This window comes from Bidens hawaiensis, unplaced genomic scaffold (genome assembly GCF_021521415.1).
Source record: "Bidens hawaiensis isolate Kalapana, Puna unplaced genomic scaffold, B.hawaiensis_p1.1 tig00031200_1, whole genome shotgun sequence".
Taxonomy (NCBI): Eukaryota; Viridiplantae; Streptophyta; class Magnoliopsida; order Asterales; family Asteraceae; genus Bidens; species Bidens hawaiensis.
In genome coordinates this window covers 111,250-120,863 of record NW_027495256.1, presented here as the reverse complement: position 1 = coordinate 120,863, position 9,614 = coordinate 111,250, and positions in this window count along the sequence as shown.

The window sequence follows — 9,614 nt, the reverse complement described above, 5'->3', positions numbered from 1 at the left end:
CCAATTGTTGGTAAATCTTATAATACGCTGTTGAATATGATCTGCAGGAATCTTGGGTACTGTAAAAATCTCTTCCTTTCTGGTTTCTTTAGATTCCCCACTAACCCCTCAAAAATCATCTTGGAAAAGTTAAAGGGCAGATCAAAGATTGTTCTAACTGTGGCATTTGCTAGATCATGACTCATCAGAGTCCATGATCCCTTCCTCGGAGCAAATCCATGAATAATGTGGTGAATTAGAAATCTGTACAGCATCGGAAACAAACCCTTCTGAAACTGTCCTTCATGGACATTTCCTTGATACCCCATCGTTTCTTCAAAAATTTTCAATAAGTGTTTTGTATTGAAGTTTATGTGGTTGTGATCATCATCATTCAGCCTTAAACATCTCCTGATCATTCTTTCTGTGATCTGAATCTCCTGTCTGGCCACGGTTGCTTCTATTCTTTTTCCATTAACATCTTCAACCAACTCTGCTGATTTCCAGAAATCCAAGGAGTGATTTCTGTAAATAATAGGGCTTTCAGTGAGTGCAAAGTTGATGTTTGACCGTGCCATCCACGATATCATTCGAGCCATTGGTTCATTCTCTGGTGTCACTTGTAGTAATGCGCACATATTGTGCTTTGGCTCAAAAACATACTTCGGCTCGTTGTCTGCCATATCTGTTCTTCAACAAATTGATAACCTAAACACATAAACAGAGTGTCAGTACTCAAATACATAAGCAAGTCACATTACAGTCTAATCGTGACCGGAAAACATAATATTAATGCTTACCGAGTCGGAATTAGGGGCTGATAAAAATTAGGGTTTGGATTAAAGTTGAATGTGATAAGTCGGTTAGGTTTCTTTGAGAGTAAGGATTTGCAGTGGAAGGAGAGAGGAAAATAATGTTGAAAAATTTGCCTAACTCCCTCTTATATACCTTTTGAAAGTGGGTTTTAAATGCTTTTTGTCCTCTTGTGAATTATTAGCTGTCAACCAGAAACATTATCCACTTGATATATTAAAAACAGTTAATTTCATTTAAGTTCATTAGGTCTTACTCGAAAGATTAATATATCCAAAGTCTACTTGGTATACTTCCACTTACAAACCTTACTCGGTCAAACTTTGCTCGGAATAATTTTCATGTTGAATATGCAAAGTTTTCCCGAATTCGTCCATTTATAAACCTTGCTCGATAAAGTAACTTAATTTAAAGTTAAGACAATAATGAAGAAAGCTTACCCGAAATACTCAATTTCTTGAGAAATTAAACACAAGGCAAATAATTAAGTATTACCATCAAATAAACATTCTTACTAAGAATCAATTAAGATCCCCACATAGATTTCTCAATTTCAAACTAAAACTTATCTAGCATGAACCCTAATAAGAATCACAATCAATTTTATCATATTAACTAACATATTTAAACAACGCATTCATTCAAGTATGTTTGTAAACATAGTGTGTTCGAACACTCTTTTAAATGTAAAGTGTGCTCGGACAACAATCTTATGCAAAGTATATCCGAATAACCTTCATATAGTACAAAGTGTGCCCGGAAAGAAATTCTAGCAGACAGTGTACTCGGAAAGTTAAGTTTTTGAAATTTCCAAGTATATTGAAGGAACACAAGTGTACCCGAAATATAAAGTGTGCTCGAAAACAAAGTTTGCTTGAAAACACTCGTAATTTCAAAGAAATCATAAACACACATATCACAAAGCATGCTCGGAATGAAATTAAACACATAAAGATTTAAGTGTGCTATAGTCTAAAATTTCATAGAGCTTGCCCGAAAATCCTAAGTTAGCACTAAGCTTGCTAGGATAAACACATTCAATCATCAGGTATGCCCTTGCTCGAGGGATCTGAAAATATCAAATCATACCCGAAACATGACAAACTTAAACAGTAACATCTAAGCGTGCCCGGAAAGATTAACAAACCTTTCCTAACAACATATTCACACAAAGCTTACTCGGTGTACTAACTTAAGTTCACAAAGTTTGCTTGGAATCACAATTAGCATATAACATGCATAGCTTGCCCGAAACTAGCATATAACATGCATAGCTTGCTCGAAACAAGAATTTCTTGTTAAAAGTTAGCTATATCAACACATAATCATTTCAAGACTTCAAGCTTGCTCGGGAAGTGAGTACAACAGTGTACTCTACCCGGAAAGTGTAAACACTTCAAAGCATGCCCGAAAATCATAAAGTTAGTCAAAAAAATGACTAAGCTTACTCGGAAAGGTTGAAAATTTTCAAACCTTACCCGAAACAACATATTCACACATAATCAACTCAAAAATGACTAAGCTTACTCGGAAAGGTTGAAAATTTTCAAACCTTACCCGAAACAACATATTCAAACATAATCAACTGTTTTGTACTCGGAAAGGTTGTAAATCATTAAACCTTACCCGAAAATACATATTCAAACAGTTTGTGCTCGGGAAGGTTATAAAGCATCAAACCTTACCCAAACTTACATATTCAACGTATTTTAGGCAAAATGCAACACTTTTTGACTTAAACAACGTGTCAAAGACATTTCTAAGTTATGTATCATTTCAGATCATAGTTTAAGAGCAAATGGTGCATTTAGAGATCAAATTTCAGTTATGTTTCTTTTCAAAACAATATCTTTTATAAACTGAAAAGATCTCAAGAATGGGATCATATTGACTAAGTAGCTATCTCAATACTTCACTGTCAGCATTATTATGACAACATAGATAGGTTAACAGTAGGTTTAAACTTAGCATGAATTTCATCTCTTTGGTGATATGATTAAGGTTCATTTAAAGCATAATGCATTAATGGTCAACACTGTGCTATGATGCCTCATATCTCTTCTCAAAGCTTATTTGGCTTTTCCCAGATCACCCCAATTTGACTCCAACCTCCTGTATTTGGTCAAAAATAGTTTTTATATGACAGAACTTATTGTATTTTTTGTATTTTTTTTATATTCAAACATGTCTAAAGGTTGAATGTTGGACTTACAGTTAGCAACATGGCTTTCATTCAAGATGAGACAGATTTTGCTAACATCTTTGTAGTTCTTGTTGTAACCCTCTTGTTTGATAAAATATTTAAAACACTTATCAACTTTTGGTTGATGTATTCATTCTTCCCCTTGTTTTTGATATTTTCTCAAATTTTCTTAAAGTATGTTCCTTGTCGTATTTAAAGATGTTTCATTTTTGGTTGACCAAATAACAACAGGCTCGTGTATGACTGGGTAATCACTTTTCTGCCATATCATTCGGAGAGATCTATCTTGAGACATGCAAAACAACTATGCATCTCCACATAAAGATTAGCATATTCATTATGTTTATATCACCTTAGATTTTACAACATCATGGGAAAGCAACCATACATGTTAATGACTATACTAAGGTCTTTTTAGCCTATTAATTCCATATGATCAGCTAAGTAGTCAATGTACTATCATTTCCCATAACATACAGTTTAATATTCAATCACCCCAATTTCTCTTCATTATCAGGTTAATGGCTATTCTGTTTGACCAAAGGTGGTTAACAGGACCAAATATACATGTGAGTATATGTCCTATCAAAGTCAGAGTTATTGACATAGTTTTAAGTGAAGGAATAAGAAACAAGTCATAATTGCCCCAAATGCATTTAGTTTTCAGGTCAATGGCTATCCTTTGAATCTATAGAGATTTAAGGACCAAACATACACAAGTGCATGTCCTTCCAACTGTGCAAATGACATAATTTTCAGCAAAAACAACTACTTGAGAATTTTCTTTAAAAATCCTTCTTTTAAGCTTCTTAAAATCTTGAACTGAATAATCTTATCATATCTCTACACCATTAATCAACTTGCTCATGTTTTGACTAAAATATAGTATTTATGCAAAATTCATTATAAAATTCATTGAATCACTTAATTTTGACATAAAACACATTTTGACACAAATAGTTGCATCACACACTCAAATCTTAATCATTCTTAACATCATCAAGAAAAACAGACTGTACTAACATTCAATGTCTATCCTATCTTAACAACATCAGAAGATCAGATTAAGAACATATTCAAGTAACCATAAGCATGTGATTACTCATGATATCAGATAAGCATATAATTTCATCCAAACAGATCAAACTACTTATCATAACATCAGAACAGTTAACATGATAGTCAAGAATTACCATCAATTTCAAACAAATTGCACTGATATTTACTTATGCACCTATCAGTTAACTTCAAACTTGTGACATATTCAAAACATAGTCAATCAACATTCAGTTGAAACATATACTCAAAAACATAATCAATCAACATTCAGTTGAAACATACTCAAAAACACAATCAATCAACATTCAGTTGAAACACATAATCAAAAAAACATATTTAATCAACATACTCAGTAACATATTCATAAACATATTCAGCAACATATTTAGCAACATAATTAATATGTGTGACCTCTTCTAATATAATAAGTTAGCACATGGAGGTACACAACCAAGCACACATCTTTAATCAGATTTCATCTGAGTTGATCATCCCCAGGGCTTTCAAAAGAAAATTGAACCTGGTTCTGTCAAGTGGTTTGGTGAATAGGTCAGCCAAATTATCACTTGTATCAACTCTTTGCATTTCAATCAAACCTTTTTCACTGCAATCTCTGATGAAGTGATGTCTGATTTCAATGTGCTTAGTCTTAGAATGTTGCACAGGATTCTTAACAGTGAAATATGCAGCATTATTATCAATAAGAATAGGGGTGTTTAGAAAATTCAAACCATAGTCCAACATCTGATTTTGAATCCAGAGAACTTGTGCGCAGCAGGCAGAGGCAGCAACATATTCAGCTTCAGCAGTGAAGATTGATACTGTAGTCTGTTTATTGCATTGCCATGACACTAGTCTTTCACCCAAAAACTGGCATCCCCCTGATGTTGACTTTCTACTCATGTTACACCCATCATAATCACTGTCTGTGTATGCAATCAGATCAAAGGCTTTGTTCTTTGGATACCAAATCCCTAAGTCTGGTCTTCCCTTCAAGTATCTGAATATTCTTTTAACAGCATTCATGTGGGAGACTTTTGGATTTGACTGGAACCTTGCACACACACACACACAGCAAACATGATATCTGGTCTTGTTGCAGTCAGATACATCAGAGATCCAATCTTGGCTCTGTATTCATGTTCATCTACTGACTCCCCATTTTCATCAACTATCATCTTTTCTTTGGTGTCCATAGGAGTTGAAGCAGTTTTGTAATCATGACAGTTGAACTTGTTCAAAATGTCCTGCACATACTTAGTTTGGTGAATGAAAATCCCTTCATCCTTTTGTTGAAGTTGCAGTCCCAGAAAGAAGTTCATTTCACCCATGGAACTCATGCTATACTTGGATTTCATCACATCTTCAAACTCCAAAAACATATTTTCATTTGTAGACCCAAAGATGATATCATCAACATAGACTTGTAAAAGCAACAAATCTAACCCCTTTCTCTTGTAGAAGAATGTCTTGTCAATGGCCCCCCTTGTGAAACCATTTTCAAGTAAATGAGTTGATAGCTCATCATACCATGCTCTAGGAGCCTGATGCAATCCATAAAGGGCTTTGTTTAACTTATACACCCTGTTTGGATACATGGGATCCTCAAAACCTGGTGGTTGAGCTACATACACCTCTTCATCAATCTTTCTATTTAGGAATGCAGATTTAACATCAAGCTGGAATACTCTAATGTTCATTGAGGCAGCATAAGCAAGGAAAATTCTTATGGCTTCCAATCTTGCAACTGGTGCAAACACTTCCTCAAAGTCTATCCCTTCTTCTTGGAGACATCCCAGTGCTACAAGTCTAGCTTTATTCTTAATCACCAAACCCCTTTCATCCCTTTTGTTTCTGAACACCCATTTGGTTCCAATTGCATATCTGTCATATGGTTTGTCTACAAGATCCCACATATGTAGATCTCTAAACTGTGCCAATTCCTCTTGCATTGCTTCTACCCAACTATTATCTTTTAAAGCTTGAGCAATGTTCTTTGGTTCTATTTGTGATAGAAAGCTGTAAGTCCCCCCGGGGCGTCGCCGATCGATACGAGATCCGCACGAGGTCTAGGAGTGCGGAATCCTCCTAGATTCGTTTAATGGTGTAGAAGACGAAGAACACAATTACACACAAACACATACACGAACAAACACACGAATGGGATAAACACATCTGCAGATCTTATCATAATAACCGAAACACTTACATACCAAACATGAAAAAAAATGACGGCCGACCCGAGGTGAGCTCTACCTCGGGCCGTCCCACACGACTCTCCCTCTCGGTTTCTTTCTAGACAAATAAACTGATCACAAAAACGCTCTTCCTTTCTGGATTCTCAAACCTAAACAAGACACACATATATATAGAAAACAACTTCGCAGGCTTGGGCTTGGGCCAGTAGGCAAAGTTGTTATAACTTCGCCTAAGGCGAAGTTATTCTAACTTCGCCTATGGCAGAAGTTGTTACAACTTCGCCTATGGCAGAAGTTGTTACAACTTCGCCTATGGCGAAGTTGTTATAACTTCGCCTATGGTGAAGTTGTTACAACTTCGTACTTCGTTTCCGCTGATCAGAATTGCATAGCGACGGTTTGATTTCGATGCAACCTTATCCGACTCGGAACGAATAGCAGCGCTTGAAAGGGTCGTGGCAGAACAATCAAGGGTAAATCTTATCCAGACCCATGCTATTCAGCGCCTCGTTGCAGAGAACCAGATTCAGTCGTCCCTGCTGATCGAACATGGCAAAATCATTGATGCCTTGAAACAGTTCTTGGCATCTCAGGGGGAGACGAGCTGTAAAGGTGATGAGCTGAGGACAAAGAAGCGTAATGATCGAGACGATGATCCCAATGCATCGAAAGGTGCAGGTGGAGAGTTGCCATGAACTGAACAAGCTCTTGGGACTTCCACAACTCAGGGGGAGTCAACGAGTGCAGCGGGCGGTTCAGGTGATGATGTGGTGGTTGTGGATGCTGAGATGGTGGATGATGATATTATAGGTGATGACGATGTGTTAATGGTAGAAGAGATAGAGAAGATTGGTGCTGAGATTGTTATTGATAATGAGATTGAAGAGGGAGAGATTGTAGAAGAGAATATTGAGCATGAGATTCCAGAAGTTGATAAGGCAGATATAGGTCAAGATATGGGAAGTGATGAGACGAAATGGGAAGAGCAGCCAAGATGGAAAGAAGGCTACGCTCAGTGGTTCGTAAAAACAAAGAAACCGGCGGTCCCTACTATGTTCAAGAAAAGTTACAACATCAGAGGTTATGCTGAATCGAAAAAGGGGATTATATGCTGGATATATGATGAGCAGTTGAGGCTCTTTGTGATTAAAAGGTATGATGGTGTTCAGTACTTCAAGAGGCTGTTGAGATCGTTGAATACGTTGCCTGAATGTGAAGTGAAAGACTTAGCCAGATTGGGGTTAATAAACAGGAGTGATGATAACATGGCTAGGGTAATTGGAAAGATAGTTTGGAAGGAAAGTATAAAGGAGAAGAAGTTCGAGCTGTTGAAACCACAGAAAGGAAAATTTATTGAAGATAAAGACAGAGGATTGAGAGCAGATGGCAAGCCTTGGATGATCATGAAGTATAAGCCGATCCGGTGTCTAAAAGAAGTGCCGATGAAACAAATGCCCAAGGATGTTCTCAAAGATTTGAAGTGGTGGTATGTTGATTGTGAAACAGCTGAGGCAGTAATGGAGGATGAAGATGAACAAGAGCTGCTGAGAGTGTATGATCCAATGCACTTGGTGAATTTGTCTCAAGCTGATCTGCAGGTGCTGAATGAGAAGAAGATATTTTATATTCCTGCTTGGAAAGACGAAGCGAGGAAATATCAAAGAGTTGTTTCGGTCTGTGTACGAGAAGGAGTTCATGCTTGAAGATGAAAGATACAAGATTGTTGAGATTACAAGACACGTGCTTGAAGATAGAGATATGAAGCTACTGCCAAGAGGGAGTCTGTTGGTACATGATGTCAGTAGTTCAGTGTCTAGTGTCTGTAATCGAGTTGGTTAGATTTGTATTTGGATGTAAGCGAAGTTCTCACAAGTTCGCTGATATAGGCGAACTTGTGGAACAAGCGAAGTTAGGGACAACTTCGCCTGATTTGGGCTTGGGCCAGTAGGTAAAGTTGTTATAACTTCGCCTAAGGCGAAGTTCTTCTAACTTCGCCTATGGCAGAAGTTGTTACAACTTCGCCTATGGCGAAGTTGTTATAACTTCGCCTATGGTGAAGTTGTTCTAACTTCGTACTTCGTTTCCGCTGATCAGAATTGCATAGCGACGGTCACAAAATGCACCAACAGACTCCCCTTTGACCGTTGCTCTCAATTCTAACAAACACAAAAGATCATCTGTTACAAAACATGCACCAACAGACGAACGAGGTCTAGGAGTGCGGAATCCTCCTAGATTCGTTTAATGGTGTAGAAGACGAAGAACACAATTACACATAAACACATACACGAACAAACACACGAATGGGATAAACACATCTGCAGATCTTATCATAATAACCGAAACACTTACATACCAAACATGAAAACAAATGACGGCCGACCCGAGGTGAGCTCTACCTCGGGCCGTCCCACACGACTCTCCCTCTCGGTTTCTCTCTAGATAAATAAACTGATCACAAAAACGCTCTTCCTTTCTAGATTCTCAAACCTAAACAAGACACACATATATATAGAAAACAACTTCGCAGGCTTGGGCTTGGGCTTGGGCTTGGGCTTGGGCCAGTAGGCGAAGTTGTTATAACTTCCCCTAAGGCGAAGTTATTCTAACTTCGCCTATGGCGAAGTTGTTATAACTTCGCCTATGGTGAAGTTGTTCTAACTTCGTACTTCGTTTCCGCTGATCAGAATTGCATAGCGACAGTCACAAAATGTACCAACAGACTCCCCTTTGACCGTTGCTCTCAATTCTAACAAACACAAAAGATCATCTGTTACAAAACATGCACCAACAGACTCCCTCTTAACTGATGATCTTCTGTTTGCTCTTCAACCAGCCGTGTCTGAAACTGTGTTGTAGCTTCACAAATCTACCAATCACCCAGCGTCTTCCATATCAGATGTCCCCTTCAGTGTAAGCTTCTCTGACTATATAGATTGAGGTCTTTGAAATGCATGCATCCCCGTGCCTAATTGATCATCTCAACCAATCACGTGAGTCCTTCTGACTTCACCAACACGTGAAGTTCTTCTAACTTCACCAACACGTGAAGTTGGGCTCCCTCCACAACTTCACCAACACGTCGCCATACGATAAGGTTTAATCTTCAACTACTCAACATCAAGTGATCAATTTCATCACAAAACCACCTTGACAGAATCTAACACACATGACCATTAATTAATCCGAAGCATCTTCAATCACCAGGGATAACGATCAAGAACATAAACACTTTAATTCCCGATTAAATCCAACTTGTTCCAGAATTTTCACTTTAATAAATAAGCATCACGTTTCAGGATCCAATTCTCGAACGCCTTGAAAATAACATAAATAATATGCTCTGACCGCAATCCAGTAAT